This window comes from Diabrotica undecimpunctata, chromosome 8 (genome assembly GCF_040954645.1).
Source record: "Diabrotica undecimpunctata isolate CICGRU chromosome 8, icDiaUnde3, whole genome shotgun sequence".
NCBI lineage: Eukaryota > Metazoa > Arthropoda > Insecta > Coleoptera > Chrysomelidae > Diabrotica > Diabrotica undecimpunctata.
In genome coordinates, this window is record NC_092810.1 from 35,206,718 (window position 1) to 35,218,867 (window position 12,150).

Below are 12,150 nucleotides of genomic sequence, written 5' to 3' on the forward strand. Positions count from 1 at the left end.
AAGCCACCGGTCCAGACAATATCGATGTCGAAAACTAATTGCAGATAACGAAAGTAAAAGCCTAGATTTAATAACAGCACTCACTATTCAATAAGATATATGACACAGGTAAAATACCAACAGACTGGCTAAAATCAAGATTCGTAGCATTACCAAAAAAATCGAATTCCTCACAATGCGATGATTATCGAATATTAAGCTCAAATCGAATTCCCCACAAATATCAATAGTCAGTGTAATCCAAGAAAAGCAATCCTATCAAGAATTGAACAAGCAAGGAAAACATTCATGAGCATGAAAACATTTTTTTACAAGATCAGACCTTAGTCTACAGCTTAGAATCCGAATGATCAGATGTTACGTTTTTTCTGTCTTACTGTATGGCTGTGAAAGTTGGACAATGGACTCTGAAATAGAAAAAAGAATAGATGCCTTTGATATGTATATATACAGACGAATGTTGAGGATTCCATGGGTACAAAGAGTTACTAATGTTGAGGTACTTCGTCGCATGTGTAAACAAAAAGAATTACTAAGAATAATCAAAGAGAGGAAAATGCAATACTTGGGTCATGTGTTGAGAGGCGAAAGATATGAATTACTTCAAGTTATACTGGAAGGAAAAGTACAGGGCAAAAGATCAGTAGGAAGACGCCAGAACTCGTGGCTGAAAGACCTGAGGAGATGGTTCGACCGCTCATCCGCAGAGATCTTTCGCGCAGCAGTTTCCAAAACTACAATTGCCATTTGGATCGCCAACCTTCGAAAGGAGACGGCGCAATGAGAAGAAGATAGTGTAGATGAAATAGCAAAAGAACATGGAGGTAAAGTGGTCATATTAAAGTCGAGTGCAAATTCAGATAAGCAGGGTATCGATTATTACGTTTTTATGCATCGACCAACCGTGTATTGCTGTTGCAACTGTTGCTATAAAATTTGTGCTATGACTCGTTTTCATATGTAAAGTCCTACCAGAGATCTAAGAGAGTCATTAATATTTATTATCGATAAGTGTCTACCGCAAGGCAGCGGGGGATCGCCTCTGGACAGGATCGTACTTTTATTTTCGATTTGCATTATTTGTTCGATTGTTAGGTGTGTTTAAAAGCCGGTCTTTATCATTGGCCACTAAAGTTATAATAGTTGCAAAAATATTTAAATACACTACATTCACATATTGACAAAACTTTATTATTTCTAAATAGAACAGAGGGTAGAGGGTACAAAAAGAACAGAGGCAAAAATATTTTAGAAAATTATTTTGAAAATTGAGGTGTATCTAAAAGCTGATTTTATACCGTTATCAACTGAATTTAAAAATATTTACATAAATTACGTATACATAGAAAGTTTACCATTTATAAATACAATTCAAAAAGAACTTACATTTAAAAAAAATTACATGGACATGTCAGTTTCACTATCACTGTCGTTATCTAGATTTATAATAATTGTGTCTTTGAGCAACCTATCTGTATGGTGAATACAGTAAATGAATGGTGGGAAGCTAACAGTAAAGTTGTGGTGTGAGTTTCAGAGGAAGTGCTAGGAAAAGCATCTGGTAAAGGACCCCCTAGAGACAAATAAACTTAATAGTGGAACGATGAAGTGCAACAGAAGGTTAGAAAGAAGAGAAAGGCTAGAAAGAGGTATGAATGGTCTAAAATAAATGAAGATAAGGATATATACAAGGTAGCAAAGAGGAAAACAAAGCGCGCTGTAGCTACTGCTATATAAAGATTGTCTGCACAGTAGTATGCTAAAGCAAGGGACATGTCATCAAAGGACTTGACCCATGTGCAACAGAATAATAGTGAGGATAGAAGAGTGTTAAAAACTGATGTTCAAATAAAGCAAAGATGGTATGAGCAATTTATAAAGTCGCTAAATCAAGAACACCAGAGGAGAGACAGATGATGTGGGATCCCAAACGAGAATGCAATACCGGGGATAGTGAGAGATGAAGTTAAGTAGGATCAGGCGTTAAGGGTCTAGGCGCTAAGTAGGATCAAGAATGGTAAGGCAGTAGGACCTGATGAAATACCTGTGGAGGGTTGGAAGGCTTTCGGAGAGGAAGAAGTTGATATTTTGTGGCAAATAATGAGTAGGATATATGCGGAAGAAAGGATGCCCAATGCATGGAGAGAGTGTGATGGTATCATTATATAAAGATAAAATGACATTCAGGATTGTAAGAACTATAGAGGGATAAAGTGAATGTCGCATACAATGAAAATTTGGGAGAGATCTGTTGAGTGAAGGTTAAAGAGAGAGACATCGATAGGAGAAGGACAGTTTGGGTTTATGCCAGAAAGGAGGACAACATATTATGCCTTATTTGTTTTGAGACAGTTAATAGAGAAATATAGCGAGAAGAAAAGAGAGCTCACATTTGATATTTATAGATCTTGAGAAGGCTTACAACACATTTCCTAGACAAGAGCTATTGAGATATATGAGAGAGAAATGGGTTCCTGAAAAGTACTGGAAAATAAGATAAATAGACTTCCTCCTTACTATTGCATGTTCAATCCGATTGAACACATATGGCATGAGCTAAAAGCATTGGTAAGGAGAAGTAATGTTTCGCCCACCCTAAATTCATCTGTGGTTCGTCTAAATGAATTAGAAATGGAGAAAATAGCCAACAACACCTAGAAAAATAGTGTTGTCCATGTTCTAAAGATGGAAAGATCTTATATAAATACAGATAGGTTGCTCAAATAAACAATTATTATAGATCTAGATAACAACAGTGATAGTGTGAAACTGACTTGTCCATGAAATTTTTTTTAAATGTTTTTAAAGTACTTTTTGAATTGTATTTATAAATGGTTAACTTTCTATGTAATTGTAATTTATGTAAATATTTTTAACAGGTTGACTGCCACATAAAAATGTTTAAAAAAGTCCATGGTGCCAAGTTGAAAAAAGTGCATCTGGCAACCAAATGAAATACTTCCATTACTAATATTTCACCAATTTCATTTATTAGTCCCAATTTTTGAAAAAATAGGTCAGCGGTCGAATACGACCGCCGGGGCGTAGGCGGCATACTTATTCCCCTGGTGCCAAGCGGTCGGTAGGGCGGTCGTTCTGTTCATAATGAGACTTGTCGAGTATTATTTTGTTGAGTGGTTGTTTTGGCCAATATTTTATCAGTAGAGGTTTGATTGTTAGTAAGACAAGTAAGTTAATTGTGCTCGTGTTATTTTTAGAGTTAGATAATAGTAAAAACAATTATTATTTCGTGAAATAAAATGGGAAGTCGCGGTAAAATGATGGTTGGTATGGTTTTGGAAAGCAATGAACGTTCAAGTAAGATATAATTTTCATATTTTCATATCATATATTCCTATTATATTTTCAGATGTAAATCATTGCACAGGATTACTGTTTGAAGTACGTACCTACACAATAAGCAAGATAATATTCTGAAAAATACACGTTTATTTATTAATAGAATAGCATAGAAATTGTCATTGAAAGCTATATAGACAATATAGATATCGAAATATTTATAGCAAAAGTTTACAAAGAGTCAGAAAATAACAATAGCTAACACCATTTACTAAAATCATACAAATCATTAATATAAATAAAAAATAATGAAGTAAAACAAAACCAATTTATTGCAAAATTTAAATAAGTTGCAAATAATTTACGTTTTTTTTGACAGTTTCACGGTTAAAAATTTTGTTTTTTTTTCAGATGACGAACCTAATGATTTTTCCTTTGATTCTGACCTAGACTCTCTGTTCTTACCGTCCAGCGATGAAGAAATTCTATATAGCTCCGATGGGTCAGAAGCGGAAGAAGAAATAAATTTGAAAAATAAACGTAGAAAGCTAAACACTCTTGTTAAAAAAAGAAAAATTGGTAATGAGCCATGCTGTTCTAAATCACTTTCCAGCCTGGATAACATTCACAAAGAAATACACTCTTTGGATGAAAATTCAAAAAATATTGTCGAACGGCAGCCTTTGGAATTGAACAGCGCTATTTCCTCGGAAGAATTATATGACTTTTTTCAAGTTACAATCGATCAAAACAAGCAACAAAACATCATTTGAGCAAAATGAAGATCACCAAAACCAGGAAAATTCTGCTGATGGTTAATCAGACTAACTTGTATGCTACCCAGATTTTGTGCGATACTGATGATATCAGTAACGAATCTAGACTACATCGATGAGTTCCAACCACCGGAAAAGAATTGATACAATTTATTGGCCTTGTAGGTTATATGGTACTTGTGAGGCTGCGTTCTATTGACAAATACTGGAGCACTGACAAAAATTGTATGGTTCCGAAAATTATGTCTAGAAACCGATTTCAGCTCCTTCTAAGAATGTGACACTTATCCGATAATACCTCGTGTTCAGATGGTGACCGCCTGCACAAAGTCAAACCATTGCTAGATAAACTTATTAAAAACTTTCAAGCAGTTTATACACCAGGGCGTATATTCTGTATTGATGAGTCTGTTATTCCTTTCCAAGGTCGGCTAGTAATGAAACAGTACATACCACAAAAGACTCATAAGTATGAAGTTAGGCTTTTTAAGCTTTGTAGTGACAATGGCTACACGTGGAATATAAGGATTTATGCAGGTAAGGAGAATAATGAAGGTAACGCTTCTGTACCAACAAATGTAGTGATTAACCTATCAGAAAACCTTTTGAATTCGGGACGTACGATAGTAGCCGATAACTACTATACAAGCCTAGAGTTAGCTAACATTTTACTTGACAAGGAAACTCACTATATTGGGACGCTAAGAGCAAATCGTCGTGGAAACCCAAAACAAGTAATAAATAAAAAATTGAAAAAAAGGGGAAACGTTTGGGTTGGAAAACGAGAGAGGCATCTGCGTTTTGAAGTGAAAGGATAAAAGAGATGTCTTATTACTATCTACTAAACACACTACCGAAACTCGAGCAATTCAGCGACGAAGTGGTGTTGTTCATAAACCTCAGGCTGTAATGGAATACAATGAGGCAAAGTCCTCAATTGACCAGTCAGACCAGATGGCAAGTTATAATTCACCTCTACGAAAGTCACTAAAGTAAATGGTACAGGAAGTTCGCTGTAGAATTTCGTCTTGGTACATCCCTCGTAAATTCTCACATTATTTTCAACCAACTAGCCGATAAAAAGATGAAAATAACTGAATTTAGAGAGCATGTAATAAAGTCGCTCTTAAGTTATGAAGACAACATTGAGGCACAGAATGATTCCGAAAGGGAACAACAACAAATACGAACTACAAGGAGATCGATGCAAACTCATACTTTGGTGAAAAAAAAAAGGACCATATGATAAAATGAAGAAATACTGTAAAGGTTGTTATAAAGAGAAGATTCGGGGAAACATAACAAAAAATCAGGTCAAAAAGTAGTAACTTACTGTGACACTTGTGAAGGTGAACCACACCTTTGTTTAGATTGTTTCAACAAACACTCCAAATAACCGATAATTTTTAATTTCTTTTGTGTTCTTATTTAACTTTTGTATGTATTTCAGTTTGTAATGGATATTTTTTATAGTTTTATATTTTTTACTCGAAATAAAGATATGTCAAAATTTCGATATCATTTTAGTCTCCCCTATTCAGCCAAAATTAAAACTGATATGTATATACGACGATTGTATGCCACAATGGTCGAATAGTGCAATAATTTCGCTTCTCTACACGATCTCTAGCAAAACAGGAACTATATTACAGACCGTATCAAATCTATCGTATACGACCGCCGTGGCATGCAGCACTTATTGAACTGTCGGTCGTATACGACCGCCTGGCAGTCAACCTGTTAAATTCAGTTGATAATGGTATAAAACCAGCTTTTAAACCTCAATTTGGAAAATAATTTTCTAAAATATTTTTGCCTCTGTTCTTTTTGTACTCTATTTAGAAATGATAAAGTTTTGTAAATATGTGAATGTAGTGTATGTAAATATTTTTGCAACTATTATAACTTTAGTAGACAATGACAAGACTGGTTTTTAAACACACCTAAGAATCGAATGAGTAATGCGAATCGAAAATAAAAATATGATCCTGTCCAGAGGCGATCCCCTGCTGCCTTGCGGTAGACTCTTATAGATAATAAATATTAATGACTCCCTTAGATCTCTGGTAGGACTATACCATAATATTTTTAAAGTAATACACATTGTTGATGTGTTATATTCAGTTATAGAAAATGTTTATATGCTTTATGTATATTACTGTGAATTATAAACTTTTAAAAATAACTGAACCTTATGTGTGTTTTAGCTAAGATCTTTAACTGACAAATTAAAACTTTCCTGAATGTGTCATTCATGTGAGAGATCAGGCATCCTCAAGGAATCCTAAGTCTTAGTATAAATTCATTGCTGTTGAGTTAAATGGTTCATTGTGGTGCAACCAAATCATTCTTCCAAATTTCATATCCAAGGCATTTTTCTGCAACGATTTCTCCTGCCTTTAATATAAATCTCCCAATTTTTAAGTTTTCATTATTTGTTTCCTCTCTTTAAGTTGTCATCATAATATGTGGAATACTACTACTTAAGTAATTTCATCATATATGATATGCCACACTTGTTTTGCATATGTACTTTATGAATGCTAAATACTACACTTTTATCACAATAAATATTTACAATGTGATATCATAGTTTAGAAATACTTGCTAGAAATATATTTTATTTGTTTGGGATTTTTGGTCTAAATTTCATTTTAATTTTGTGGCTTTCAAAATATGATTCATTATCATTATTTTTATGTTTTGAAACAATACTTTTTTGTAACATACTTTATGAGGAATTAAAACTTACAGCTTCTAAAATATTTACTTACATGATAATAAGGTGAGTTTCGACAGCCTATAAAATAACTGAAATGGCTAATAAATGAAAAACTCCTACAGAAAACTATGCAACTTGGAAATGTTCTATAGCGGACTGCTCGACAGAGCAATTCTTAGATAATTACTGAGTAAGGAAGGGATCGAAATTCCAAAACAACAGTACCTACTTTTACATTCATTATATCATATATTATATCATATACTTATTAATAGAAAATTATCTCAGAAACAGAATCTGCCTTGAATTATTTTGTTAATAAATACTCTTTAACTTTTTTAAAATAACTACTTTATAATTTCTTAACGCTTTTTGTTTTAACCAGAAGGATGATTTGAAGTAGTGAGCTTGGTAATGACATGAGTAGCAATAGACAGCTGTGTGGTATTACAAGATGTATCTGTTCAGTCATGTAGTTCCAGCCCTAGGTACATAATACAGCCTCAACTGTTTACAATTTTATATTCATCTCCAAAACCAACCAATTTGTCCCAAAACCAAATAAATCTCTAACAGTTGACAGGATAAGATGATGATTAAACAAAGCCTCTTTTACAGTTCTCAGTATTCAATCTCTAGTAGCTATGAATTTTATGTTTAATTAAGACAAAAATGTCAAACAATATTAAAAAAGCACACTGTGTTATGAAATCAATATGAATGCAGTAGCTGAGTAAGAAAATAATGTGAATAAAAAAAGAACAAAAGCTAAAAAACTTAATTCAGGCATATCTATGCATATTTTATAAGAATATAATATATCCTCTAACGTCAATCAAATCCGACTTTTATAAAAAATGATGTTAATTTATACTTATAAGTTTTTAAGTTATCACATTAAAAATTAATTTAAAACAAATGCTGATCTGATTATGTCTGTTATCTTTCTAATTTGTGAAGCAAATATATTGTAACAATAGATTTGCAACTAATTTGGAGTTTGGGAAACATTTTAGTAGAGAACAATACTCAGGATATCCCTAGCATGGGATGGGAAGTCTACAACTAGACAGACAGAAGTGGGTAGGTGCATTGTTCAACAAAAATCAATAGTGTGTGCGGGCCTGTGCTCGTACCAAAAACTACGGGAAAAGGGAGAATCCCGAACATCAAATCTCTTGTCTGACTGATCTCATTAATATTAACTATGACCTCATCCCGAGTTTAAAAAATAATCGCGGTTGTTGATGTATCATAGATGAGGAATTCCCTTTTGACACCTCCAATCTCCATTGATAAAATCTGAGGGTACTTACCGGACTAAAGAGGGTGGAGCACAGAGAAGAAATAGAACAGATTCACTAGTAACTTGGAGTTATCACATAACACACTTAACAATCCGAATGTCAGGGATTAATTTACAAATTTCCCTTCTAACGTCAATAACCACTTAATCAAATAACAAACCAGCCGGACCTTCGCAACTACTGTAACATTACTGCTGATGTATAATTGGTTGCCTTTTTACAATTGCTACAGACCAATCTTTGCGCATGGATCGTGCTGGATATTTTATTTCGCGCTAAATTTAAATACGCCTGTAATTTTCAATACAATATATTATATTACATAATGATAGGTATGAACAAATAGGAGATTTACTGAAAGAAATATTGATTTGATTTATAGATATATTTACAAAACGTAAATATATGAATAGAGAAACAATCATAAATTGAAGTAAATACAAAAACAGATATTTAACACGGCTCACAGTTATTAAGGCTGAATAATTCATACAAACGCATCAAATTATAACAAATAAATATTTAGTGCCACATCCAATATAAAAAGAATGAAAATTATTGTTGGTGTCATTTGTAAAGGAAGTAGTTTGTCGTATTTTATGTTTAAAAGGGATTTTTCTCAATTTTACTTAAAAACTATTACATGATAGCTCTTAGAATCGCATTTTCATTAAACCAATTGCTTGTATTAAATTTTATCTAAATCTGATTGCACTCATTTGTCTACTAGATATGCAATTCTAAATACGGATTTATTTGTCATTTGAAAAACTCAATACATAACATAACCTATAATTTATCATCTGTCAAAGATTTATTTACCGATATTGGTTTTTTAACATGAAAAAGTAAAAAAATGCAGAAAAAAGATACGAATAAAGCTGATCTTTCGAAAGCAGTTCACTCAAAAAATATAGACGAAGTATTGGAAAAAGTGACAGAGATCGATTATCGCTGTTCCTTTGATAAATGCAAGAATCGTACACATAATTTTGCGATAGACTGTAAGTTTTGTAAAGGCCGTTTTTGTACTAGCCACGGCTTGCCAGAAATTCATGGATGTGGCGAAGCAGTGAAGAGAGATGAAAGAAAAAAGATGTTGCATCCAGAAGTAAAATTGTCCAAGGAGAAACATTCACAAGCTCAAACAAAGTTGAATATGAAGTTGAAGCAAATGCAGTTGGAAAGAAAATCTAAGGGACCAAAGAAAAAGTAAATTATTGTTTGGTCTACTGTATTTTACAGTTTGAAAAATAAAATTACTTTTGTAAATTTCTAGTTTTTAAGTTTAATATAATTTTGTAAAATGTATATAGCTACTTATTAAATACAGTGTGGTTCCAAATGATCAATTACTTTCTAAGAACAAGGTAGGTAATAATAACATTTTTTATTTATGTCACAACATAAAAAATGATTGTATGCTATGAATGAGATGAGACTATGTTAATGACTATGACTAAGATTCTATTAAAACAGACTTCAGTTGTGTTATCATTCATTGATCATTGAATATCATTTCATTGATATTCAATATTGTACCCTGAGTTATTTTATTTATTTATTGCTTTTATAATCTACTCTAAACACAAATACAGTGATTATTATTTAGTAAAATGTTTGCAACAATTATATATATATATATATATATATATATATATATATATATATATATATATATTCAGGGGTTCTACAGTATTCACTGCCTTCCCTCGCTCAACTGTTTCCATCTCTCTCTGTTGTCCTATTCTCCATCGTTTAGGCCTCTCTTACTCATGGCGTCATCTACTTCGTTCCTCCAGGATTTTTGGGGTCGTCCACTTTTCCTCCTTCCTATGGGGCTCCATTCAGTTATTCTCTTTATCCATCTGCTGTTGCTAGTTCTTCTTACATGTCCCTACTTACGTGTCTGGAGTTTATGTTTGAAATATACCAGGGTATATTAGTTTCCCCAAGTATTTTAGAATAAAAATATGTGAACAATCTTTATGTTTGATAGTTTATGGCACCTCGATAACTCTATCCATTAGGTCAACACTGGTATTGAGTATTACCTTGTAAATAATTCTCTTTATCAAGGGATAACTGAGACACATTAGTAATAATATCTAAATTTTTCACCGTTTAAGCATCTGGAAAATATCCATAAGGATAAAAATTTCTATTAGCAATGAAGAAATAATATGTCAATGAAATTATGTGGTTTTGAATATCTCATCACTCATACTGCTCGACTCTCGGCATCTCCTTCTCTTAGTTCTTCTTAGAGCCTAAGATTTTAAACTACTGCTGTTAATAGGTACATACCATAACCAGACTTTTAATGTGTTATAACAAATATTTGTATTTTAAATCGTTTCCTGTCGAACGATATCGGCTGCATAGGCATGTGTATAGACAGTGTTTATTTGCAACGGTAAAGTTACAAACACTTATTAGTTCCACAGATAAGTCTGTAACGGAAAGTGTGATTTGTTGAGTGTTGAACTATTATAACGCACGTTAACACAAACAGTTTTTTGCCGCTTCTCGTCTGAAGTTAAAATATCCAAAGTAAGTATGCAATTTTGATTAGTATTAAGCTTCAGGTAGGCAATACATTTTAGCTTCTGCCATTCTGGTGCTAGAAGATAACGCTCTGCTTTAAATCTGATGCGTACTTGCCTATGACGGCATAGCAGATGTGTTCCAATGATGGCACAGTATGCCATCATGTGCACATGTTATATGCCATCAAAATGAATAATAATTGAAAAATTTTAAAAACTAAACTTTTTACTTATATTAAGGTAAAAGTAGATAAACAATACCATTTTGTAGGGTTTTTTAACTGAATTTGGAGCTTTCAAATCACACAAAATCTTCAATAGTAAATTTAAGTGTATATCTGAAATATCCTTAAAGGTTTAGTACAATCCTTAAAAATTGGATTGTCGTTATCTAGTTATACCTTAAACACTCGAATACCTTCTGATATTAGATATAAAGGCTTTGTTTTGTTGCAGGGCCTTTGTTAATATGGCGTCTACCAAGAAACCTAGGCAGAAGTGGTCGGAAGAGAACATGAATATGGCAATTCAACACATCCAAGAAAAGAAGATAGGATGGCTGTTGGCTTCCAAAACTTTTAATGTTCCAGCTACGACACTTCGTAGACGTTTTGCAAACAACTCCGATGGAAGAAAAGAAGATTTGGGTGGCCGAAGAATTACACTACCTCCTCATCTTGAGCAAGAGCTAGCTACTCATGTGATTGATATGGAAACAAGATTTTTTGGTCTCACAACGCTAAATTTGAGACGATTAGTTTTCGAACTTGCTGAGAGAAATAACATCAAACACAAATTCAACAAAACGACTAGTCTTGCTGGATGGAAGTGGGTGAGGGGTTTTTTTAAAAAGAAATAGTACCGTTTTACTCAGAACACCAGAAAATACATCTCTCGCGCGAGCACAAGCATTTAATAAGAACAATATTAAAGCATAGTTTATCTCTTTAGAAACAGTTTTAGATACATACAATTTTCAATCCGAAAATATATTCAACGTTGATTAATCAGGTCTTAGTACTGTTCAAACAAGGCCTCCAAAAAGTGTTTGCAACCAAGGGACGGAAACAAGTTGGAGCACTGAGCAGTGCGGAACGAGGTCAGCATTTAACAGTTGTATGTTCAATGAATGCAATTAATTGGTACTTTTGTACCACCTGCATTTATTTTTCCCAGAAAAAGGTTCAAAAATTAATTAATGGACGCTGCCCCACCGGGAAGTGTTGCTTTTTGCCAGGAGAAAGGGTGGATGTCTTCAGACATTTTTGTTCAATGGCTTAAACATTTTATTCACTATACCAAAGCTTTGAATGAGAACAAAATATTATTATTGTTAGATGGCCATAATAGTCATAACGGACTGGAAGTCTTACAAGTTGCAAAAGAGAATGGTATTGTACTTTTCTGCTTTCCACCACACTGTTCCCACCGGGTGCAGCCACTCGACGTGGGCTTTTTTAGTCCTCTACAAACCTATTATAACCAAGAGATTCAAA

The 12,150-nt window shown here is 33.3% G+C and overlaps 1 protein-coding gene across 3 annotated transcripts in view; it reads right to left on the reverse strand.

The window, feature by feature from the left end:
- Nucleotides 1-8,309, reverse strand: part of Snap25 (Synaptosomal-associated protein 25kDa) — a 137,090-nt gene extending 128,781 nt beyond the window's left edge. The window contains exon 1 of one of the 3 annotated variants that reach the window (XM_072540071.1): nucleotides 8,115-8,309. The gene's annotated coding sequence lies outside the window, so the exon portion shown is untranslated. The remainder of the gene's footprint in view (nucleotides 1-8,114) is intronic. The other 2 variants (XM_072540070.1, XM_072540069.1) reach the window with 2 other exon arrangements.
- Between the last annotated feature and the right edge of the window lie 3,841 nt (nucleotides 8,310-12,150).